The sequence below is a fragment of the Telmatherina bonti genome (genome assembly GCF_933228915.1).
Source record: "Telmatherina bonti genome assembly, chromosome: 17".
Lineage (NCBI taxonomy): Eukaryota > Metazoa > Chordata > Actinopteri > Atheriniformes > Telmatherinidae > Telmatherina > Telmatherina bonti.
The window spans coordinates 37,152,836-37,180,306 of NC_136615.1; positions in this window are offsets into that span (position 1 = coordinate 37,152,836).

Here is a 27,471-nt window from a genome sequence, read left to right on the forward strand (position 1 = left end):
GAAAATGGATAATTGCTGACTCATGACTCATTTTTTTCATCATGGCCTTGATGTTCCACGTCGTACCTTCCTTTCTGCCGTAATCAGTCCTTCATCCTGTTTCCCTCTGTCCTCAGATGGAACGAGAACGCTGATGACTTCCCAGTGTCAACCCTCAGCATCACAAGGCCAGCTCCGATCAATAGCATTGACAATAAATCCCAGTCTGGGTCTAACCAGTGCAGAGTGCAGAGTGTGTGTGTGTGTGTGTGTGTGTCTCTGCTGTAGCTGTTTGTTTGCATATTGATTCCATGCTGTACACTTCTGCATGCCATTGACCTGTTTGGATTTAATGAGGAGAAATGTAAAATGTTGAGATTTGACCTTATTTGCACACAACACAGACATCCACACAGCGAAATGCTGTCTGCCTCTGCAGCATGAATGATTCATGTAAACCCATCTGTCTCTGCCCTGACAGCCACCATGTGACTCGGACATATCCACACCATCCTGCTGTTCAGGGTTCTGACAGAGGAGCATGAAGATAAAACCCTGAAGATAAAACAGAAACATAAACCCGAGGCGTTCCCAGGCCAGCCGAGAGATGTAATCCCTCCAGCGTGTCCTGGGTCTTCCCCGGGGTCTCCTCCCAGAGGGACGTGCCTGGAACACCTCACCAGGGAGGTCCAGGAGGCATCCTGACCAGATGCCCGAGCCGCCTCAACTGGTTCCTCTCGATGCGGAGGAGCAGCGGCTCTACTCTGATCTCCTCCCGGATGACCGAGCTCCTCACCCTATCTCTAAGGGAGAGCCCGGCCACCCTACGGAGGAAACTCATTTCAGCCGCCTGTATACGAGATCTCCTTCTTTCGGTCACGACCCACAGCTCATGACCATAGGTGAGGGTAGGAACGTAGATCGACTGGTAAATCAAGAGCTTCACCTTCTGGCTCAGCTCCTTCTTCACCACGACAGACCGGTGCAGAGTCCGCATTACTGCAGACGCCGCACCGATCCGTCTGTCGATGACCCTCCTCTCCAGGACCCCTGAATAGACCTTACCAGGGAGGCTGAGGAGTGTGATTCCCCTGTAATTGGAACACACCCTCCGGTCCCCCTTCTTAAAAAGGGGGACCACCACCCCAGTCTGCCAGTCCAGCAGAACTGTCGCTAATGTCCACACGATGCTGAATGACGTCATCGCCTAATTTGCATAATTGACCATATGTGTGTAGTGTAATGGACGTTGTAGGAGAGGAATAATGTTGTGGGAGAAACAAAAGGTGAGTCAAACCACACTAAATATGTTTAGTACGATGAATAAACTCTTTTCTGTTGGGTTTTTTTTTTTTTTTTAAAGTTTTTTTTATATTTTGCCATTGAAATAGGTTATGACTTTAAAAGAAGGAGATTCTGAATCCCTTTAGACCAGAGGTGTCCAGCTCTGGTCCTCGAGGGCCAGAATCCTGCAGGTTTTCTATGTATCCCTGCTCAGACACACCTGATTCAAATTACTTAGTAGTAGAGCTTAATCCATTTAGTGGAAGCTAGATGTGTTGGAGCAGGAATACATGGGAAACCTGCGGGACAGCGGCCCTCGAGGACTGACTTTGGACACCGCTGCTTTAGACCCACATTGCATAAATCACTTTTGTCCTCCATTGTTAAATGTCAGAATATCAAATTTAACCAAAGGACTGCTGTGTGAAGTTTCTAGCTTCATGTCCAGCCCTCCTGTTGTTTATATTGTAAGAAACATACCGACCTCTCATCACCTTATGCACAGAAATATATTGTTCATAAATGTTCCTATTAAAATGATTCAGAGGTTGTGTGTGTAAGAGAAGACAAGAGAGATATTTATTGTTTTTATGTTCAGTGTTAGCTGTTGATGTGCCGGTAATACCTGCAATAAATATTGATATTGGAAAAAAATCCTGAGAGAATCGTGATCTCAATTCTAAGCAGAAAAATCCTGATTCTCATTTTATCCAGAATCGTGCAGCCTGACCAGACACCCACCTTGACCACCCCCATCCGGAGCGCCTCCTCGGAGGCAGAGGCGTAGGAAGATCCCTGCCCTCTTCCCCGCGGGAGTAAGTTGTGTTTGTAGTGTGATAGAAAAGAAGGGTTGATGGGGAGGAAGCCAGAGAACCCACATGTACACAGGGAGACATGTAAAGTCCACACAGAAAGTCCACCATTCAAGCCTCCCCCAAGCCGAGGATTGAACTAGCGACCTTCTTGCTGTGAGGCCACAGTGCTAACCACCATGCCACCGTGGTATAAACACAGTAAATGCCAGTGATAATGAACACAGAAAATTTATAAGGCACAGGTTTGTCCCTGGGTTCTTTTACCAACTTTTAGCATTTACACTTTTGGACGTGAGAGAATTAACCCTTTTAGATCTCAGGGAACCATGAAAAGCGTAAATGAAAGGAAATAAAACTCTGACTGTCCTCTCTCACAAAGGATGTGCAGGGCTTCTGCTGCTGCTGCTGCTGCAACACAATGCGGTGGTATGGCTGGGTCCTTTGATGAAGGGGGGGAAGTTGAATAGAGATGGGAGGGATGCAGATGGACCACAGCCGAAGACAAACTAAAGATTCCACAAAATAACCACCTGCACAAATGAACAGGAATTTTACTTTTCCCAAGTCCATAATTGTATAAAAGGCTATTATTTTGGAGGTCTACTTCCTGCCACAGAGGGGAAGTGACGTCTTCATCGTTCAGAGTTCTGTTTGCCTACTTTCCAGTGGAGCAAACGGACTGGTTGTTTTTCTTATTATTCCACTCATGAGACAAATTATGGCAGTGCATCAAAGCTTGTCCTTTTGTTCAACGTATGCCTTGATTGTGACTCTCCAAGTGTTCAGCGAATGAAGACAGTGAGTTGTTCCAGGGCTATTTGTGACATGTTGGGCACCTAGTCATCTCTGTTTTTATCTCCTCACTGGAAAGCAGCGGCTGCCTCTTTTATGTTGTTTATGAAAGGAAATGAAAAATACTTTATTAATCCCCAAAGGAAAGTTTTGTAGTATATAATAATAATAACTAGAGGAGGTCTTGTTCCGGAGGCTGATGGCTGCTGGCAGGAATGATCTTCTGTATCTTTCAGTCTTACATCGGACCTGAAGAAGCCTCTCACTGAACACACTTTGTTTCATCACTGTGTTGTGGAGAGGGTGTGAAGAATCCTCCATCATCTTCATCAGCTTGTGCAGCATTCTTCTTTGGACAATCAGCTCCAGCGGCTCCAGAGTTACTCCAAGCACAGAAGCAGTTTTCTGGATCAGTTTGTTGATTCTCTTCAAGTCTCTGGTTCTGATGCTACTACCCCAGCAGATGCTGCAAAGCTGACTGCACTCTCCACAACAGACTTATAGAAGATATGCAACATCTTGGTGCAGACGTTAAACCATCTCAGCTTCCTTAAGAAGTACAGTCTGCTCTGACCTTTCTTGTAGATGTAGTCAGTGTTGCATTTCCAGTCCAGTTTGTTGTCCAGCTGAACTCCAAGATACTTGTATTCCTCCACCACCTCCACCTCCTCTCCCAGGATGGAAACAGTGCTTTGTTTATTCTTCTTCCTCCTGAAGTCAACAATCATCTCTTTTGTTTAGCTGCTATTTAATATGAGATGATTGTCACCGCACCATTTAACAAACTGACTGACCAGTTCTCTGTACTCTGCTTCTTGTCCATCCCTGATACACCCCACAACTGCAGAGTCATCCGAGTATTTCTGCAGATGACAGGACTCAGAGTTGTACTGGAAGTCTGAGGTGTACAGAGTGAAGAGGAATGGCCAGAGTACAGTTCCTTGTGGTGCACCAGTGCTGCTGACCTCCATCTCAGACACACAACCTTTCAGTCTCACAAACTGGGGTCTGTTTGTGAGGTAGTCATAGATCCAGGTGGTTGTGGAGGTATCCACCTGGAATTTATGGAGCTTCTCACATAACAAAGCAGGCTGAATGGTATTAAAAGCACTGAGAAATGAAAGAACATGACCCTCAGAGTGCTGCCTGAATGGTCCAGATGAGAGTGTGCTCTCTGGAGCAGGTATATGATGGCATCTTCAACCCCAAGTCCATTACGATATGCAAACTGGAATGGGTCCTGAAGGGTGTTTACTTGCTTGTTGAGGTGAGCCAGTAAGAGTCTCTCCAGGACTTTCATGATGTGAGATGTCAGGGCAACTGGTCTGTAGTCACTTGGTTCAGCTGGTTGTGTTTTTTTAGGCACTGGAACAAGGCAGGAGGTTTTCCACAGCACTGGGACTCTATTTTGTCTCAGACTGGTGTTGAAAAGGTGCTGGAGAATCAGACATAGTTGTTCTGAGCAGGTCTTGAGAACTCTGGGACTGACACCATCTGGACCTGCAGCCTTGTTCTGGTTCAGTTTCTCAAGTTGCTTCATAACCTGATTGCAGGAGACAAACAAGGTGGAGGTCTCAGGATGTCCTGATGTGGAGGGAGATGAAGCTGTGTTCTGGTCCATGACTGAGCTGCAGGGTGACAGATTGGAGGCGTGACAGGAAAGCAGTGGGCTTATGGAGGGTGTGTGGTCTGTTGGGCCCCAGCTTCCCCGCCACCCTGACTCAGCGGTTAGGATGATGAATGAATGAATGAATTTCATGGTGAGAGTAATAAATGTTGTTTACAGGTTAAAGTGCTGAATTCGATCATTTATTCCACTGATGAAAGTCTTTGCTTTATCCAGCAAATCTTCACAGCCTGATAAAAGTTTCACTATTTGCATCAGCATCAGTGTCGCAGTCAGGATCAGAATCGGTCTCGGTGTTGGCACTGGTATTGACGATACTGGTCCTCCGTTTACTTGATGTAGGATCAATAGCAAGTCTTGCAGGAACTGAACTGGAACGGCTCATTCATTTCAGCATGAGAGAATGAAGACATGTTGAACTGGTGGTGAAACCATCAGGCTATAACGTAAATACGGTGTCTGCATGCAGGAGAAAAGCTGGCGCTAAAAGCTTTCAACTTGCCGACAGATAGACGCCGTTTGCATCCAGTTTGACCTCTGAGGTCATCAGGAAATTCCTCTGTAGGCATAAACTGTGCATCTTTTGGCAGCTGAGCTGGATTTTAGCAGCCTGTCAGTCTTGCAGTACAAGGTGCTATGTTCTGTTAGCCGTAGCATCAAGCTCATCTCAGCCTGCAGGATGAAGAGAGCTTTTCTGGTGGAGATTTCTGGATTTTCTGCTTTTTCTTCCTTTCTCTGATTCAATATTCTATCACAAAACAATCTGTAGAAAATAAATTGAGACTCAGAAGCGGTGATTAAATGTTGATTTAGACTGGCTACATAAAAAACACATATGCTTCACAAACATCCAGAACTTGTGAACATCAGGCCTTTATTCCTTCACCGTGCAGAAAGTTTTATCAGTCCTGACGTTTACCACACTCAAAGGCTACATTTTCTTTTGTCCATGAAGACAAACATGTTTTCAGATTATTCCCTTTTCTCAAACTAAATAACAATCTGTGTTTTTTTCTTATCAAATGACTGATTATGATGTGTTGACAACAAAAAAAACGTCTAGACTTGAATCTCTTTAAAAGCCCAAACCAGGTGGTAGAGATGGATCAAAAAGCTTATTTTTTAATAATATTCCTTATCTACCATGTTCCGCTACTAAATATGAGAACAAAGCATTCAAGTCTTAGAGGATAATTTGATTGCTTAATGAACTTCATGTGTAAAAGTTAAACCAAACAGTTGTGAAGCTTTCAGCTGGACAGGCGTTCATCTTCGACTGAAGGCCTCAGAGACGGACAGTGATAGGAACATGAATCATTTTAAATGTTCAGTCATTGAAACACGTTCCTCATAGCAAAGCCCAACAAAGTGACTTCAAAAATCCCGCGACAGTTCTGATTCTGAAACATCCAGCATCTTAATGATCACCTGCCGGCGTGATAGATTAGTTAACAGGAATACACCAACCAGAATTTGGATTTGTGGAACAAAAAGGTTTATCATTTAATTTGACATTTTCAAATCAAATCAAACTATGTATGCAGCGAATTTCACAGGGAAGCATATCAAAGTGCAACCCAAACACAACCCAACCCTTCCCCAGGACAGTTCTTATGACACTGCTGCGAGGAAACCGTATCTGTGGGACCCGTCCACATCAGGAGCCGCCCAGGAATGACCACCGGAGACACAGTGGCAGGAGAACCCTGTCCCGGGTGGAGGTGAGGGATGGTGAAGATGTGGACCCAAATGCAGAGATGAGGGAAACAGGGATGCAGATTCCCGACTAATTTAATTAAATGGAGGCACTCAGGGGACTTACCAAACAACAAAGCACAGCAAAATGATCCCGCAACCAAGAACTGAAACTGAGGGGTATCAATACACTGGGGAACCAAACAAGACCAGGTGATCTCAATGAACAGGAAATCAATAAAGCTAAATAACAAACAAGAGAACCAAACAGGAAAAACTACAAAATACATCAGGAAACCTGAAACTAAGGCACAGCACAAACCACATCATGACAAACCCAGGCTGGGGGGGGCGGGGGCAAGGTCGACACCACAGGGCAGAACCCTGACCAACAAGCCCCCACAACAACCCCTTCCCAGATGTTAGCTTAGCTGCTATAGTTACTAGCAAGCCTCATAGATGTTAGTTAAGCTGCTACTAACCAGTTACTAGCAAGCCAAACAGATGTTAGCTAAACTGCTGCAGTTACTAACAAGCCACAGATGTTAGCTAAACTGCTACAGTTACTAGCAAGCCTTGCTAGATGTTAGCTAAGCTGCTACTAACCAGTTGCTAACAAGCCTTCCTAGGTGTTAGCTAAGCTGCTACTAGATTTAACCAGGAACTCCTGGTTCTGGTCCTGGTGGAGGTTTTCCTTCCTGGTTCTGGTCCTGGTGGAGGTTTTCCGACTGTCGCCTCCTGCAGGTCTGGATGGAGGACTGGATCCCCGTCAGGATGCGATCAGCTGGTTTCTCTCGGCTATTGAAGATGATGTTGGGAAGTGGAGATGAACACATGAGGCTGAGTTATCAACAGACCACACTACACCTTCAGAGGTTCTCTGTGTTTTTATGACAAACAGAAGCTGCAACGTCCAGAGGAAAATCTGCTTTCATGCTGCTCTTCATGTACCCACCCATGACTCCCCTCAGACCTCCAGAGACGGGAGGCTCCCAGGAGTGTAAATGCTTTAGCGATGAGAAAACCTAAAAGCTCATATAAACACCTCCATATCATGTCAAAGCATATCTCCATGAGAAGCCACATATGTGTGAAAGTCGGTTACTGTCCAGCTGATGAGGCGAGCAGTGAGAGGCTCTGGCTCTTTCTCCTTTTTACCGTCTCTTCCTCATAACGTTGCTTATTTGACTGCAAATGAGGCCTTTTGTTGCCTGACAGACTCTGAGGACTCATCAACGGTCAAGTCGCATCTGCTGCTACGAGGACACCGCAACACCCTCGCTACACACTGCATGTGTGTGCACGGCACATCCGTGACCAATCAAGACAGAAGCCACAGGCTTTCCAACTGCCGTCCCTGGAGACGGAGCAGACACACACTCTGACACCCGGTGGAAGCCTGACAGATTGGTACTTTATGGGTGTTAACAGACATTTGGAGCTTCTCTCTTCACCATCATCAGTCATTGCCTGCAGACCCTCCTCACACACTGTATCCCTGCACGTGTGTGTGCTGCGCATTAAAGCTGCAAACAAACCGGCTGCAGAGCGCAGGTCAACAGCATGACCTGCCAAACAAAGCCTGGGTTGGATGCATGAGCCAGTAAAAGGAAACGTGAAGGGCTGATGTTAAAGGTCAATATGTTGTTGACCCGGGCACACATGTAGGGAGGGGTGGGGGGGGGTCAGCAGATCTGCTAACCAGGAATCAAACACATGAATAACACACTGTTCAGTCAGTGAAACCAGATCACAGCTCGTGTTCTACCGTCAAATCTGACCTCCCAAGAGCTCAGAACCCAGGTGAGCGTGGGGAGAAAGGGGGGCGGAGCTGCGAGGAAGAACCGTGCTGTAACCAGACTGGGGGGGGGGCAGTTAACACTGCTCTTTACCCAACAGAAGCTAAATGCAGCTGAGCAACACCAGTCGTTCTTCTGCTTCATACACAGTCTGGGGTGTGTAGTGTGGCTGGTGTTGGTTAGCAGACTGTCATCACAGGAAGTGATGCATGAAGATGGAGGAAAGGCGTTGCCACGGGGACGATGGAGATCATTCTTTTCTTCCCCCACCTCCTCTCTTCTCCTCCTTCCTCCACCCTTCTGATTCTGTCTCCTGCATGCACACTGAATATTAACACACACACACACACACAACCACACACAGCCACACACACAGAGACACACACACACACACACACACACACACACACACACACACACACACACACACACACACACACACACAGCCACACACAGACACACACACACACACATACACACACACACACACATACAGCCACACACAGCCACACACACACAACCACACACACACACACAGCCACACACACACAACCACACACACACACACAACCACACACACACAGCCACACACGCACAGCCACACACACACACACACACACACACACACACAGCCACACACGCACAGCCCCACACACACAGCCACACACACACAGCCACACACACAGCCACACACACACAGCCACACACACAACCACACACACACAGCCACAGACACACAGCCACGCACATACAACCACACACACAGCCACACACACACACACAACCACACTCACAGCCGCACACACAACCACACACACACACACACACAGCCACACACACACACACACACAGCCACACACATAAATTAGCCACCCCGCCCCCACCACCCCAATGCAGCGTACATTCAGAGGTCAATGGGATGAGCGACCGGCCGTCCTGCAGGGATTATAGGCAGGAGGAACAGCAGGAGGAACAGCTGGAGGAACAGCTGGAGGAACAGCAGGAGGAACAGCTGGAGGAACAGCTGGAGGAACAGCAGGAGGAACAGCTGGAGGAACAGCAGGAGGAACAGCTGGAGGAACAGCTGGAGGAACAGCAGGAGGAACAGCTGGAGGAACAGCTGGAGGAACAGCAGGAGGAACAGCTGGAGGAACAGCAGGAGGAACAGCTGGAGGAACAGCAGGAGGAAAAGCTGGAGGGACAGCAGGAGGAACAGCAGGAGGAACAGCAGGAGGAACAGCTGGAGGAACAGCAGGAGGAACGGCAGGAGGAACAGCAGGAGGAACAGCTGGAGGAACAGCAGGAGGAACAGCTGGAGGAACAGTAGGAGGAACAGCTGGAGGAACAGCAGGAGGAAAAGCTGGAGGGACAGCAGGAGGAACAGCTGGAGGAACAGCAGGAGGAACAGCTGGAGGAACAGCAGGAGGAACAGCTGGAGGAACAGCAGGAGGAACAGCAGAGTGAACAGTAGGAGGAACAGCAGGAGGAACAGCTGGAGGAACAGCTGGAGGGACAGCAGGAGGAACAGCTGGAGGAACAGCTGGAGGAACAGCTGGAGGAACAGCAGGAGGAACAGCAGAGTGAACAGCAGGAGGAACAGCAGGAGGAACAGCTGGAGGAACAGCTGGAGGAACAGCTAGAGGAACAGCTGGAGGAACAGCAGGAGGAACAGCAGGAGGAACAGCAGGAGGAACAGCTGGAGGAACAGCAGGAGGAACAGCAGAGTGAACAGCAGGAGGAACAGCAGGAGGAACAGCAGGAGGAAAAGCTGGAGGAACAGCAGGAGGAACAGCTGGAGGAACAGCAGGAGGAACAGCTGGAGGAACAGCAGGAGGAACAGCAGGAGGAACGGCAGGAGGAACAGCAGGAGGAACAGCTGGAGGAACAGCAGGAGGAACAGCAGGAGGAACAGCTGGAGGAACAGCAGGAGGAACAGCAGGAGGAAAAGCTGGAGGAACAGCAGAGTGAACAGCAGGAGGAACAGCTGGAGGAACAGCAGGAGGAACAGCAGGAGGAACAGCAGGAGAAACAGCAGGAGGAACAGCTGGAGGAAAAGCTGGAGGAACAGCTGGAGGAACAGCAGGAGGAACAGCTGGAGGAACAGCAGGAGGAACAGCTGGAGGAACAGCAGGAGGAACAGCAGGAGGAACGGCAGGAGGAACAGCAGGAGGAACAGCTGGAGGAACAGCTGGAGGAACAGCAGGAGGAACAGCAGGAGGAACGGCAGGAGGAACAGCAGGAGGAACAGCTGGAGGAACAGCAGGAGGAACAGCAGGAGGAACAGCTGGAGGAACAGCAGGAGGAACAGCAGGAGGAAAAGCTGGAGGAACAGCAGAGTGAACAGCAGGAGGAACAGCTGGAGGAACAGCAGGAGGAACAGCAGGAGGAACAGCAGGAGAAACAGCAGGAGGAACAGCTGGAGGAACAGCAGGAGGAACAGCAGAGTGAACAGCAGGAGGAACAGCAGGAGGAACAGCTGGAGGAACAGCAGGAGGAACAGCAGGAGGAACAGCTGGAGGAACAGCAGGAGGAACAGCTGGAGGAACAGCTGGAGGAACAGCTGGAGGAACAGCAGAGTGAACAGCAGGAGGAACAGCAGGAAGAACAGCTGGAGGAACAGCAGGAGGAACAGCAGGAGGAACAGCTGGAGGAACAGCAGAGTGAACAGCAGAGTGAACAGCAGGAAGAACAGCTGGAGGAACAGCAGGAGGAACAGCTGGAGGAACAGCAGAGTGAACAGCAGAGTGAACAGCAGGAAGAACAGCTGGAGGAACAGCAGGAAGAACAGCTGGAGGAACAGCAGGAGGAACAGCAGGAGGAACAGCAGGAGGAACGGCAGGAGGAACAGCAGGAGGAACAGCAGGAGAAACAGCAGGGTGAACAGCAGGAGGAACGGCAGGAGGAACAGCTAGAGGAACAGCTAGAGGAACAGCTAGAGGAACAGCAGGAGGAACAGCAGGAGGAACAGCTAGAGGAACAGCTGGAGGAAAAGCTGGAGGAACAGCAGAGTGAACAGCAGGAGGAACAGCAGGAGGAACAGCTAGAGGAACAGCTAGAGGAACAGCCCGTGAGAGGAGGCGCAGGTAAGTGAGAGAGGCGCAGGTAAGTGATGTGGCAGTGACGTAAATTTTGCGAGACGGCAGATTTAGTCAAGGCGCGTGAAAACAAATATTCATTCTACATCATATTCTTGCCAATATAATCTTAAAACTGTTTCTGGAAGCAAATAATTAAAAAGTCTTATTCAAGGTAAACTCTGGAGCAAAGCGAGGAGGATCTCACCAGCTTGTCGGAGTTTATTGACGAGTGTTTCCACCGCATCGTCATGGGCAAGACAAGCCAAACACCGACTCCGTCTGCGCCCAGATCCGCTTCAACCTCCAAGAGAAGCCGGAAAGAAGACTCACCCGGAGCGACGTCCTCTAACGGGGACGACACCTCGGACATCCTGATGTCCATTGACAAAAATCTCGCCAGCTTCGACGCTCGTCTGGGCCTGTTGGAAGTTCTCCACCGGGAGTTTCAGTCGCTGCGGGAGTCGCTGGAATTCAGCCAGAAGCAGGTGGAGTCTCTGGCCGCAGAGAACGCCAGCCTCAGGGAGACGGTGACTTCTCTCAACGAGGGAATGACTCGACTCACAGAGGAAAATAAAAAAATAAAGGAAACTGTGATCGATCTCCAGGCGCGCAGCATGAGGGACAACCTGGTCTTTGCAGGAATCCCGGAGCAACAAGAAGAGGATCCAGAGCAAACAATCAGATCCTTTATCCAAACCAAGCTGAAGCTACCCGAAGACGCGGTGAGGAACATCTCATTTCACCGAGTTCATCGCTTAGGTGGGAAAAGACCGGACAGCCGCAGACCCAGACCGATTGTAGCCAAGTTCGTGAGCTACAAGCAGAAAGAGCAGGTGAGGGATCGAGGTCCGGAACTCCGCGGGACCGATTTTAGTGTAAATAATCAGTTTCCCAAAGAGATTCTGGAGAGACGCAGGGTCCTGTTTCCCATCCGGAAGAAGCTCAGAGACGAAGGATCCCGTGCAGTCATCGCGGTGGACAAATTGTTCGTCAATGGACAGCTTTACCGTGACAAAAATACCACCCCCTGGCTCTACTAACCTCAGGTAATATCTATCACTCATACAGCTAATTATTGTTCAATTTACATGTTAATCTGCTATAAGCACATTAATTATGGTAATTCAGAACTGTACATTTACTGCCAGTCTTTGTAAATTTGCTGTTGTTGTTGCTTTCGTTTTGTTCTGTTTTTGTTTTTTGCCCCCCCCCCCCCCCCCCCCCCCCCCTTTAGGGCTTTTGTTTTTGCTCTTTTGTTTGTGCTATTTCTTTTTATGTGTAGTTGTAGTTGTTTGCTTTTCTCACTCCTTTCCTTTCTAGCTGCTCTTTCATTCTATTATGCCATACCAACAATAATAGGTAGGGTACGCACGTACATCCACATGACACAGACACTAAATGTCATGCACATAACACACCTACAACACAGAGCACGTTTAATCACATCAACACTCACCCCCAACTCTCACACACACTCTAAGCATGTGGACAGACATATAGGAACATTGTACACACAGATGAATTTATATACGCACACAATCTACACACAGCATGCATGCATTAATGTGGGCTTGCACACACACAAACACACACATACTTTTATAGAAACACTTCAGTAGCTTGAGCATGACCACCCTGAGGTTTGTTACGTGGAATATACGAGGAGCTGGTTCCAGGGAGAAGAGGTTGAAGGTGTTTAGCAGATTGAATGATCTACAGGCAGACATTGTCCTGCTACAGGAGACTCATTTATTAAAAACAACAGCTAACGTACTCTCTACAGTACAGTTCCCTCACGTGTACTCGGCCTGCTTCAACTCAAGACAAAGAGGAGTAGCCATTCTGATAAACAGGAAAATTCATTTTACTGCTAATAATATAATTTTAGACCCAGGTGGAAGATTCATAATAATGACATTATCTATCCTAAACATGAAGTTATGCATTGCAAATATTTATGGCCCAAACACTGATGACCCCTCCTTTTTTCATTCCTTCTTCTCCTTACTATATGATCACCTTGATAATACACTTATCATTGGGGGCGACCTCAACATGACCTTAAACTCTGGGATGGACAAGGGGGGCGGAGCAGGGAAACATAGGGTCTGGCAGTCAGCAAGAGTTGTTAAACAATATATGGAGGATTTTGGTCTTTGTGATGTCTGGCGCTCACAACACCTCACTGCTAGAGAGTACACTTACTTTTCATCTGTCCACCACTCATACTCCAGAATAGACGACTTCCTCACTAACAGCTCTATGATGAACAATATCTCAGAAACTAAAATCCATTCCATCACTATCAGTGATCACGCACCAGTATCATTTACCCTAATGAATAAGAAAACTAAACCATCTTATAGCAAATGGAGACTTAATACATCATTACTTAAAGATCCTGATTTTATCAGTTACTTCAAACGGGAGTGGTCTTTGTATATAGAAAACAATGACATACCAGGAACATCAGCATGTGTTCTTTGGGAGGCAGGAAAAGCAGTAATGAGAGGGAAAATAATTTCATTTTCATCACATAAGAAAAAGAAGGAGAGTTCAAAAATATCTGAACTAGAGCTTAAAATAAAATCACTAGAAGATGCCTACAAGGCTTCTCCAGAAGAGCAAGTGCTGAATCACATAAGAAAGGCTAAACTAGAGCTGAATGAAATAATTAACCAAAAAACCCAGTTTTTGCTACAAAGACTTCGCTTAGAGAATTTTGAACATAGCAACAAATCTGGAAGATTTCTCGCAAATCAATTAAAAGCAAACAAGGAGAAAACAACCATCTCCTCTGTTAAAGATTCAAGAGGAAATATCCTCCATGATCTGGATGGAATAAATGACACATTTAGGGATTTCTATAAAACATTATATTCCTCAGAAACAGATCCATCAGACAACAGCATTGAGGAATTTCTCAGCTACCTCAATCTTCCAAAGTTACAACAGGATCAGGAAATGGTTTTGGACGCACCCATTTCAGTAGGGGAACTACATGAAGCTTTAAAACACATGCCCAGCAATAAAGCTCCAGGACCAGACGGTTTTCCAGTTGAATATTATAAAGAATTTTGGTCTATACTAGCACCCACTTTTTATAAAATGGTTTTAGAAATTAAGGAAAAAGGCCAAATATCTCAAAACATGAATTTGGCTAGTATTACAGTAATACTAAAACCAGGAAAAGACCCCAAACTCCCATCTAGTTATCGTCCAATATCACTAATGAACGTAGATCTTAAAATAATCAGTAAAGTGCTTGCTACAAGACTAGAAAAAATAACTCCACTTATCATACATCCTGATCAAACAGGATTTATCAAGGGACGACATTCCACCACTAATACGCGCAGACTAATAAATCTCATTGATTATGCCACCATACATAACCTGGAAACTACAATAATCTCTCTAGATGCTGAAAAAGCATTTGACAGGGTGAACTGGAAATTCTTATTTGCAACATTAAGAAAATTCGGGTTTGGCTCATCGTTTATCGACTGGATAAAGATACTGTATAGCAATCCAAATGCATGCGTCAGGACAAATGATCAAACTTCTCACAGCTTCAGATTGCAGAGAGGCACCAGACAAGGCTGTCCACTCTCCCCCTCACTTTTTGCAATCTTTATTGAACCCTTAGCAGCTAGCATTAGACAAAACAAAGACATTAAAGGCATTAACTGTAGAAATATGGAGCATAAGACCAGTCTTTATGCTGATGATGTATTACTTTTCCTTCAAAATTCACAATCATCCATCTGTCAGACAATCGCACTCATCAATAAATTCTCATCAATTTCTGAATATTCCATTAATTGGTCTAAAACCACCGTTCTACCCATCAACTGTTCCTTCCATAATACTCCTGACACTGCTTTACAGTCAGGAGATATTAGATACTTGGGAATAAACATCTCACCCAGACTGTCAGACCTTATAAAGCTAAATTATGTCCCTCTACTAAAAACAATTGAGGACGATCTCACACGGTGGAAATCTTTACCCATATCACTAATGGGAAGAGTTGCAACTATAAAAATGATGATTCTACCTAAAATCAATTATCTGTTTTCAATGATCCCCATTAAACCTCCCTCCACCTGGTTTAAATCACTGGACTCTAATGTTACTAGATTTCTCTGGAAAGACAAACCACCACGGATTAGTCTAAAAACACTCCAGAAGACTAAAGATAGCGGTGGCTTAGACTTGCCTAATTTCCAAAATTACTTTATAAGCAATAGACTACAATACATCTCTAAATGGCTTAAACCTAGCTATCTAGATGAACCATGGCTTAATATAGAAGAAGCTATGTGTGAGGATATGGCAATTTCAGACCTGCCATTTATCAGCACAGCTGTCAAACGCCAAAAATGCTTTAAAAGCATTAATATCAGCTCCTCACTAATGGCCTGGTGGGAATTTCTTAAACTAACCAAATCCTTGCTTATTCCATGCAAACTTACACCTATTTGGAACAATCCCGACATCCAGCAAAACCGGAAAATGATAAACTTCCCTCAGTGGAAGAATAAAGGAATAAAACAGTTAGAACATTTAATAGAAAATGGGAACTTTCTCCCTTTTGATACAATTACTTCACGATATGAAATCAGCAGCACAAAACTCTTAGAATACCACCAACTTAAATCTATTATAGGTAAGAAATACACCCCTGATCAATTAAACTTGCAGCTACCTATCAGGGCTGCAGAATTCTTAAATCTCAATGCCCCGAAACTGTTATCCAAAATATATAGATTACTATCAAAGCTAGACGATTCCATATGTCTCCCAACTTCTAAATGGGAAGCAGACTTATCCAGTAACTTTGACCAAAATGAATGGTCACAAATCTGTTCAAATACATTTACAATGACTAAGAATTCAAACATGCAACTAATACAATTTAAAATTCTGCATAGAACTCATTATACAGGACACAGGATGTTCAGGATGGGTCTGTCACAACCAAACATCTGTCCACACTGCACTGGCAACACAATTGACAGCTACTACCATGCTTTGTGGTCTTGCCCACCTGTCCAGGAATTCTGGTTTCAGGTATGTAAAGATCTGTCAAATTGCTTCAAATGTAACATCCCTACAAACCCCAAACTGGGCCTACTGGGTTACTTGGGTGAAATTAACATAGAATTTAATTCTGCAAACTTAATCCTCACCAGTTTATGTATCGCAAAGAAAACTATCCTTCTAAACTGGAAAAGCAAACAAAGTCTGTGTATCCAGCAGTTCAGAAATCTCTTATTAGATCACATCAGTGTCGAGATGATGTCTGCCTCCTCAAGAGATCAGTCAGCTGAACTTTATTCCCTCTGGTCCCCTGTGATCAGCTCCATCACTTAGTATGGGGGGAGAATGTGACCTTATTGCGCTCGGGGTTGGTGGCCGGTTGGGGTTCTCTGGAGGCTGTGGGTCTGTGGTGGGCTCCTGGGGGGGGGATTTTGACTGCTCCATTGCTGGAGTGGCTAGGTTTCTAGCCCTACTGTGGACCTGGATGGGCCAGCGGCTGGAGTTGCCGCGCAGCGGCGGGGCGAGGTCGCTGGCGGGGGATGGGTTGGCGGGCGTGACTCCGTAACGGGCGCCTGTGCCGCCGTGGGGTGGGCTGGGCGGGGTCCCGGGCTCCGGTGCCCGGGGTTGTCCCCTGTCTCTTGGGGGTGGGGGGTCGGCTTGTGCCGGGGGGGGGCTGGGCTGACCTGGACCTGCCGCTGCGGCGGCGGGCGGGTACGTGCTCTGGTGCCTGGTTGCGACCCTGGGACTTGTTGAGTGGGGGGTGTTTGATAGTGTGGATGGGATGTGAGTGTGTATGGAGGGATGTGTGTAGGGGGTGTGCGTTGAGGACTGGTGGCGGTACATAGGTATGTGGATGTGTGTGGGTGGGGAAGTGTGATGATGCGTGTGGGGGGGGGGTGTCTGTGGGGGGGGGGTAGTGCCGTGTGTGTAGGGGAGTGGGGTGATGCGTGTATGTGGGGAGTGGCGGTGGTGCATGTATACGGGTGTGTGTATGGGGGGGGAGGAGGGGGGAGGGGGGGCGTGCTGTCTGTGTGTGTGTGGGGGGGGGCAGGGGTGTATGTATGGGGGAGTGGGTGGTGCATGTGTGTGGTAGGTTGGTGGATAAGTGTAGATATGATGGATGGGAGTGGGGGAGATTTGGATGTGACGTGGGGGTCAGGAGGATGGTTTTAAGGGTGGGCTGAACGGGTGGCTGGGTGGACCTGAATGTGTCCGGAAGTGTGTGTGTGTGTGGCTGTAGGTGTGTGCTGAGACAGTGTGAGGTGCCGATGTGTGGACAAGGTGGGGACTTCATGTCCCCAGGTGGGGGTGTCCTCTGTGAGTGAGGGGGCGGTGGACCATCGGTCTGGGATTCCCCTTCTGCCGCCCCGCCTCCTCTTTGTCCTCGTGCCCCCCTTCTGCATGTGGTGAGTTGGTCCCCTCTTGGGTCAGTGATGACTCTCTGGTTAGAGTCGCCGAAGGCTCTGGTTACGGGGATGGCTGTCCCCGGCTTGTCCTGGTCCTTGGGGGGCCCTGGGAGTAGGGGGCATGCCCAGTGCTGCGGGCGGCTCACCTTCTGGAGGAAAGCTCACTTTCCTCCAGACTTAAATCCCTCAACCCCTCTTCCTCCCCGCTCCCCATCACACACAGGCAGGGTATTGGGAGGTGTGCACGTGGCGCTGGGTGGTGAGAAAGGCCATCAAGGTGGTCTTGATCGCTGCACCCAGCCTCGGCTCACCTCCCAGTTTTAATTACACTTAGACACCAAACACCAAAACACTGACGACTCACATGATTAGGGGGAAGAGCATGCGGTGTATGGTGGGCGGGGCTGCTTAGGTGGTCCCTCCCCCAACACCGCGTGGCAATTCCCTCAGTTTTAATTGCAACTAATTCACAATCAGTCATAAGCGGGGGGGAGGCAGGGACGATAGGGTCTTCTCATGCCCCTGCTCTCGGGGCTTTACTGGGGGGGGGTACGGGTGGGGGAAGAGTGCCGTCCATTAGGCCTAAGTCTGGGCTGGCCTGGCTGTAGGAGGGTTGTCGCCGGCCCTGGGGGGGTGCTGGGTCGGCTGCATCTGTGGGGTGGTGGGGGGGACGCTGGGAGTGGTGGGCGGTAATTATGGGGGCCCTGATCGGGGCCATCCTGTCCTCTGCCCCCTCTGAGGTATCTCACATGGGACATGATGGAGGGGTGAGGTGAGGATGTGTGGGAGTGGGTGTATGGGGTTACAGATGGATGGTGGGATGGCTGGGGGGGGGATTAGGGTTGGGGATATAGGTGGGTAGGGGATAGGGATGTGTGAGGATGAGTAGATGTGTGTGTGGAGGGGTATGTTGGCGCGTGGGTTGTATTGGGGTGTGCCTGTGTTGGAGGAGTGAGGGTATGTGTGTGTGTGTGTGTGTGTGTGTGTGTAGGGGGGGGGTGTATATGCGGAATGGGATGTGTAAGTGAGGGTGAAGTTTGGAGGGGGGCTATGGGTGGTGGAGGGGTGTTTGGTGGGGCATGTGTGGTTGGGTAGAAGTAGAGGGATGGGGTGGCGGGGTGTGAGCGTGTGTGTGTGTGGGGGGGGGGGGGGGTGAGCGTGTGTGGGGGCGGGGGCGATTGGGGTTCGTGTGACTTGGTATGGGTGAGTGAGTAGAGGTGGGGTGGGGTTGTATATGTTATGGATGATGTGCATGGATTGCAGAGGGTTGTGTGGATGGGGGTTGAGAGGGGAGTGCGTGTTTGGGGGGGGGGGGGGGGGTATGCATGTATATGTGTGAGGGGAGTGCGTGTTGGGGGGGGGGGGGGGCGGGGTATGCATGTATATGTGTGTGTGGTTTGGTGGTGGGGGGGTGGTGTCCTGTACCCGGGGGCGCAGCTGGTGCGCTGGGGTGCGACCTGGCTGCCGCTGGGTGGCGGTCTGGGGATCCTGGTCCTCCGTCGGTGTGGGCTGTGCCCTCTGCCTGCGGGGGCGGGGGGCTGCTCACGGGCTCTTGGGGCCCTGGGGCCTGCGCTCTGTCTGCCCTAGGTGGCCGGTGCCCGGCGGGATCGGCCCTTGCCGGCCTGGGCCTGCTGGGGCCTGTTCCCCCTGACTGCGGGGGACTCTGGTTGGGCACCTCCTTCGCCACCTCCTGGGCAGATGCATGGCTGGCTCTGGAGTGGGGGGGTTGGGATCTGTACCTGGGGGTGACTGTCGGTTACCCGGGTCTCTGGGTTCTCCTGGCCTTCCTCTAGCTGTAGGCGGGCGGGGTCACATTGGCATGATCACTCTTCTCTAAACACGTTCCACTCTGAATGTTCTGCATGAATGTTCTGCATGTGTCACAGTCACTGAGTCATCCAGCAAGTTTATTCACTAACAGCAGGTACCTCTCTTTCTGTCTTTTTGACTTAACTTGCTAGTTTCTGGTCTTCATGATTGTCAACGGTTTTGTTCTCCACGAATCTAGAGTTGGCTTGTGTGGGTGTATATATTTATGTGTGTGGGTGGGTATGTGTGTGTACTTATGTGTATGTGTATGTGTATGTATGTATGTGTATGGATATGTATATATGTATGCATATGTGTGAGTGTATGTGTATGTATGTGAGTATGTATATGTGTATATATGTATATATATATATATATATATATGTGTGTGTATGTATGTGTATATGTATGTATGTATATCTATCTTTATGTATGCATGTATGTGTACATGTGTGTGTATGCATGTGTATGTATGTGTATATGTATGTATGTATGTATATATGTATATATATAATGTATGTGCGAGTGTATATACATATATATGTAGGTGGGTATGTATGTGCATATACATGTATGCATTGATCTCTTTCTTTTTTTTTTTTTTTTGTTTTTTTTTTATGTTCTCTTTTCTGTTCTCTTTCTGCCCCTTTCCTGTCCTTTCCGGTCGGGTCCAGTAGCATAAACTCTGTAATACAAGCTATTATCCAAAACAAATTGAAAAATAAAATAAGAATCAAGAAATACAAGGGGATCATTACATCTACAAAAGTTCCCCTTGGCAAAATAAATTTGCTCAGCAGAACACAGCATCCAGAACATCAGTCTGCTTGCTTAAATGCTGGACAAGACAAAAAAAAAAAAAAAAAAAAAAAAAAAAAAAAAAAAAAAAAAAAAAAGGAGGAACGGCAGGAGGAACAGCAGGAGGAACAGCAGGAGAAACAGCAGGGTGAACAGCAGGAGGAACAGCAGGAGGAACGGCAGGAGGAACAGCAGGAGGAACAGCAGGAGGAACAGCTGGAGGAACAGCAGGAGGAACAGCAGGAGGAACAGCTGGAGGAACAGCAGGAGGAACAGCAGGAGGAACAGCAGGAGGAAAAGCTGGAGGAACAGCAGAGTGAACAGCAGGAGGAACAGCAGGAGGAACAGCTAGAGGAACAGCTAGAGGAACAGCAGGAGGAACAGCAGGAGGAACAGCTAGAGGAACAGCTGGAGGAAAAGCTGGAGGAACAGCAGAGTGAACAGCAGGAGGAACAGCAGGAGGAACAGCTAGAGGAACAGCTAGAGGAACAGCTGGAGGAACAGCAGGAGGAACAGCTGGAGGAACAGCAGGAGGAAAAGCTGGAGGAACAGCTGGAGGAACAGCTGGAGGAACAGCAGGAGGAACAGCTGGAGGAAAAGCTGGAGGAACAGCAGAGTGAACAGCAGGAGGAACAGCAGGAGGAACAGCAGGAGGAAAAGCTGGAGGAAAAGCTGGAGGAACAGCAGGAGGAACAGCTGGAGGAACAGCAGGAGGAACAGCTGGAGGAACAGCAGGAGGAACAGCTGGAGGAATGGCAGGAGGAAGACGCTCCTCCGTGTGATACGCTGCAGCCCAACCTCTCATGACTTTTTCCGGTGTGAAAAAGTCCGTTCGCCTTTTGATGTGTGCGCGCTGATTACACACAAACCGTTTTGCACATCGTCATGTAACGAGTCGACCTGCAGGACGGCTCGGATTAGATGACCTTAGAGCCAAGCCGCTCTCAGGCTCGCCTCTTCTTCCATTTGTCTGATTCCAGTAACGTCTCCCAGCAGTGACCATTACGGCTGTGGTGATATGCTTTTGTCTAGTCCCATTCAATTCCGATTCTTTGGCTGCTAATTCATATAAATTGTGATTGTCATGATTATTCGATATTACTGATTTTTTTAGACTAAAAACAAAGAAAATGTACATAACTTCTTTTACTTGACAAAAAACAGTTGATTTTATTGTAAATGTGATCTGTGGTTCCAAGAAGACGACACACACTCGTGTCTAAATACACACCAACACAAACAAATGTTTGTGATGGATTTAAAATCAGTCAGGATGGTGTTCATCACAACAGCGGCTCCTTCCTGCTAATGTAACTGTCCCAAACTTTTTTCCTCGTCATTTCCCTTGTTTTCAACGAGGAAAAACCAACCCAGTAGGCGTACCATCATTCTGCTGCTGGAATGACCCGGAAGACAAGTAAAAACATCAATAAATACTAGAAAATTGAAAAAAATGGGGGGGGGGGGGGGGGCATGGTGGCATGGTGGTTAGCACTGTGGCCTCACAGCAAGAAGGTCACTGGTTTGATCCCCAGCTGGGGCGAGGTTTGGTCAGTGGCCTTTCTGTGTGGAGTTTGCATGTTCTCCCCGTGTATGCTGGGTTCTCTCCGGGTGTTCCCTGCCTTTCACCCTAAGACTGCTGGGATAGGCTCCAGCTTCCCCACAGCCCTGACTTGGATTAAGCCTTTTTGGAAAATGAATGAATGAAAGTATTTATTTGGGAAAAAATACTATTTTTTCTAACAACAAACAAAAAATTAAAATTGTGAAGCAAAACAATTTTTTATTCTATCTCACACAATTTGTGTTACGTCCACCTCAAAGAGGCAGGTAAACAGTGCACATCGAAACGATACGAAGACGAACGCAGGACGTTTTTACCAGAGTGTTTCCGTTGGATGTAATGACAAGCCGTTTTGCGTCAGACGTCGTCAGCACACTCCACAGCTTCACGTCTTCACGCCACTTCAGCTCACGCCAGGCTAACATCGAGCAGGACTCCAGAAAGGAGCACAAGTTAGCCGGGCAGAAAAGCAGATGCAGTTTGTCCAAGAATTACAAAGCAGTCAGAGACCGTGACGTCCACCCCAACCAGCCCAGCCAGATGGCTGCCTCCCTGAGCCGGTTCTTCCTGTTAAAAGGCAGGTTTTCTTTCCCACCGTCGCCTTGTGCAGCTCAGGATGGAGGACTGGATCCAAGTCATGATTGGATGCATCAGTTGGTCTCGATCAGCGGCTGTTTCTGACTGGAACTGATGTGTCTGTAAAGTCCTGAGACGACATCGTTGTGAAGTGAAAATGGAATTAACACTTGCCTCGCATCAACTGGCTTGGAACACTACATGTCGTACAATAGAGGGGAGTTTGTTCAAATGCCTCGTGACATTGTTGAAATCTTGTCTCCTGAAAACGACAAACTGAAGCGTATCAGACATCCAACTGTTGAACACTGAACATTTACACAGCTATTGAATCACAGCTGAGCTCCAAGCATGCGATTACTTTAGTAACGCTTTGGACGAGAGTTGCGACATACAACACAAGCCTCCGTTGGCAATACTTGCCATTTCTGTGTCAAACTATTGTGTGGTCAAAGAGGAGCTCCTTGACATTGTGCCATCAGAAGACAGAACCCAGAACGACGGCTGCACATGGAAAGCCAATCCGCGCACACTGAGACGAACTGCAACCGCCACGGATGGGCTTGTCCTCCACAGGGAGCGACTCATGTCTAAACCATTAAATTTAGACGTCATGAAGCGTGCGATGGACCATCAGCTACAACCACATCATGGCTGAGCTGGACTGACGGCTTCCAGGTGACCCGCGGCAGTCGAAAGGCCTGGTACTCGCTCGCTCCTTTGAACCTTTGGATGCCATGAAACTGTTTATCCATCCCGAACTCTCAGACCTGGAGTGGATTATGGATCGGGCCTTTCTGGTCGACTTGCTGCGTGACTTGGACAGACTGGACCTGACGCTGCTTTAGAACTTCCAGTTCCACCACGAAGAACCCGTCTTTAAAAGGAAGATTTTTGGAAACTCTGTTCCTTTAGAGTTGCACCTTTCAGATGTTTCCCTGCTTCATCACACCTGGTTCAGTCACTGCATCAACGTGCAGAGGTTGTTGGAGCAGGGAAACAGCTTATGCTGCATTAGACCCACCTAACCTGAGTTTACCAGTAAAGATGGCTGCCCAACAAAACAAGGTTGAATAAAACCAAGAGTTAAACATACATTGATGTGTAAATATAATTGTTTAATTGTTCAGTATACACTATACACTGTAAAAATATAGTCCTGGTGTGCACTATACAGTGTAAAAAAAATATTCCCGGTATACACTATACGCTGTAAAAAATAGTCCCAGTATACACAATACACTGTAAAAGATAGTCCCGGTATGCACTATACGCTGTAAAAAATAGTCCCAGTATACACTATACGCTGTAAAAAATAGTCCCGGTATACACTATACGCTGTAAAAAATAGTCCCGGTATACACTACACGCTGTAAAAAATAGTCCCGGTATACACTATACACTGTAAAAAATAGTCCCGGTATGCACTATACACTGTAAAAAATAGTCCCGGTATACACTATACGCTGTAAAAAAATAGTCCCGGTATACACTATACGCTGTAAAAAATAGTCCCGGTATACACTACACGCTGTAAAAAATAGTCCCGGTATACACTATACACTGTAAAAAATAGTCCCGGTATGCACTATACACTGTAAAAAATAGTCCCGGTATACACTATACGCTGTAAAAAATAGTCCCGGTATACACTATACGCTGTAAAAAATAGTCCCGGTATACACTATACGCTGTAAAAAATGGTCCCGGTATACACTATACGCTGTAAAAAACAGTCCCGGTATACACTATACATTGTAAAAAAAAAAAATTAAAAAAAGTCCCGGTATGCACTATACGCTGTAAAAAAAAAAAAAAGTCCCGGTATACACTATACACTGTAAAAAATAAAATAAAAAAAATAGCCCCAGTATACACTATACGCTGTAAAAAATAGTCCCGGTATGCACTATACGCTGTAAAAAATAGTCCCGGTATGCACTATACGCTGTAAAAAATAGTCCCGGTATACACTATATGCTGTAAAAAATAGTCCCGGTATACACTATACGCTGTAAAAAATAGTCCCGGTATACACTATACGCTGTAAAAAATAGTCCCGGTATACACTATACACTGTAAAAAAAAAATAGTCCCGGTATGCACTATACGCTGTAAAAAAATAAAAATAGTCCCGGTATGCACTATACACTGTAAAAAAAAAATAGTCCCGGTATACACTATACGCTGTAAAAAAAAAAAAAAAAAAAAAAAAAAAAAACCCCGGTATACACTATACGCTGTAAAAAAAAAAAAAAAAAATAGCCCCGGTATACACTATACGCTGTAAAAAATAGTCCCGGTATGCACTATACGCTGTAAAAAATAGTCCCGGTATGCACTATACGCTGTAAAAAATAGTCCCGGTATACATTATACGCTGTAAAAAATAGTCTCGGTATGCACTATACGCTGTAAAAAAATAGTCCCGGTATGCACTCTACGCTGTAAAAAATAGTCCCAGTATACACTATACGCTGTAAAAAAAAAATAGTCCTGGTATGCACTATACACTGTAAAAAAAATAAAAAATAGTCCCGGTATGCACTATACACTGTAAAAAAAAAAAAAAACAAAGAAAAAACAGTCCCAGTATACACTATACACTGTAAAAAAAAAAATAGTCCCGGTATACACTATACACTGTAAAAAAAAAAATCCAGATATGCACTATACACTGTAAAAAAGTAATCCCGGTATGCACTATACGCTGTAAAAAATAGTCCCGGTATACACTATACGCTGTAAAAAATAGTCCCGGTATGCACTATACGCTGTAAAAAATAGTCCCAGTATACACTATACGCTGTAAAAAATAGCCCCGGTATACACTGTAAAAAAAATAGTCCCGGTATACACTATACGCTGTAAAAAAAAAAAAAAAGTCCCGGTATGCACTATACACTGTAAAAAAAAAATAGTCCCGGTATACACTATACGCTGTAAAAAAAAAAAAAAAAAATAGCCCCGGTATACACTATACGCTGTAAAAAATAGTCCCGGTATGCACTATACGCTGTAAAAAATAGTCCCGGTATGCACTCTACGCTGTAAAAAATAGTCCCGGTATACATTATACGCTGTAAAAAATAGTCCCGGTATGCACTATACGCTGTAAAAAATAGTCCCGGTATGCACTATACGCTGTAAAAAATAGTCCCGGTATACACTATACACTGTAAAAAATAGTCCCGGTATGCACTATACACTGTAAAAAATAGTCCCGGTATACACTATACGCTGTAAAAAAATAGTCCCGGTATACACTATACGCTGTAAAAAATAGTCCCGGTATACACTACACGCTGTAAAAAATAGTCCCGGTATACACTATACACTGTAAAAAATAGTCCCGGTATGCACTATACACTGTAAAAAATAGTCCCGGTATACACTATACGCTGTAAAAAATAGTCCCGGTATACACTATACGCTGTAAAAAATAGTCCCGGTATACACTATACGCTGTAAAAAATGGTCCCGGTATACACTATACGCTGTAAAAAACAGTCCCGGTATACACTATACACTGTAAAAAAAAAAAATTAAAAAAAGTCCCGGTATGCACTATACGCTGTAAAAAAAAAAAAAAAGTCCCGGTATACACTATACACTGTAAAAAATAAAATAAAAAAAATAGCCCCAGTATACACTATACGCTGTAAAAAATAGTCCCGGTATGCACTATACGCTGTAAAAAATAGTCCCGGTATGCACTATACGCTGTAAAAAATAGTCCCGGTATACACTATATGCTGTAAAAAATAGTCCCGGTATACACTATACGCTGTAAAAAATAGTCCCGGTATACACTATACGCTGTAAAAAATAGTCCCGGTATACACTATACACTGTAAAAAAAAAATAGTCCCGGTATGCACTATACGCTGTAAAAAAATAAAAATAGTCCCGGTATGCACTATACACTGTAAAAAAAAAATAGTCCCGGTATACACTATACGCTGTAAAAAAAAAAAAAAAAAAAAAAAAAAAAAACCCCGGTATACACTATACGCTGTAAAAAAAAAAAAAAAAAATAGCCCCGGTATACACTATACGCTGTAAAAAATAGTCCCGGTATGCACTATACGCTGTAAAAAATAGTCCCGGTATGCACTATACGCTGTAAAAAATAGTCCCGGTATACATTATACGCTGTAAAAAATAGTCTCGGTATGCACTATACGCTGTAAAAAAATAGTCCCGGTATGCACTCTACGCTGTAAAAAATAGTCCCAGTATACACTATACGCTGTAAAAAAAAAATAGTCCTGGTATGCACTATACACTGTAAAAAAAAAAAAAAAACAAAGAAAAAACAGTCCCAGTATACACTATACACTGTAAAAAAAAAATAGTCCCGGTATACACTATACACTGTAAAAAAAAAAATCCAGATATGCACTATACACTGTAAAAAAGTAATCCCGGTATGCACTATACGCTGTAAAAAATAGTCCCGGTATACACTATACGCTGTAAAAAATAGTCCCGGTATGCACTATACGCTGTAAAAAATAGTCCCAGTATACACTATACGCTGTAAAAAATAGCCCCGGTATACACTGTAAAAAAAAATAGTCCCGGTATACACTATACGCTGTAAAAAAAAAAAAAAAGTCCCGGTATGCACTATACACTGTAAAAAAAAAATAGTCCCGGTATACACTATACGCTGTAAAAAAAAAAAAAAAAAATAGCCCCGGTATACACTATACGCTGTAAAAAATAGTCCCGGTATGCACTATACGCTGTAAAAAATAGTCCCGGTATGCACTCTACGCTGTAAAAAATAGTCCCGGTATACATTATACGCTGTAAAAAATAGTCCCGGTATGCACTATACGCTGTAAAAAATAGTCCCGGTATGCACTATACGCTGTAAAAAATAGTCCCGGTATACACTATACACTGTAAAAAAAAAAAACAGTCCCGGTATACACTATACACTGTAAAAAAAAAAAAAAAGTCCCGGTATACACTATATGCTGTAAAAAAAAAAATAGTCCCGGTATGCACTATACACTGTAAAAAATAGTCCCGGTATGCACTATACGCTGTAAAAAAAAAAGTCCCGGTATGCACTATACGCTGTAAAAAAAATAGTCCCGGTATGCACTATACGCTGTAAAAAATAGTCCCGGTATGCACTATACGCTGTAAAAAATAGTCCCGGTATACACTATACACTGTAAAAAAAAAAA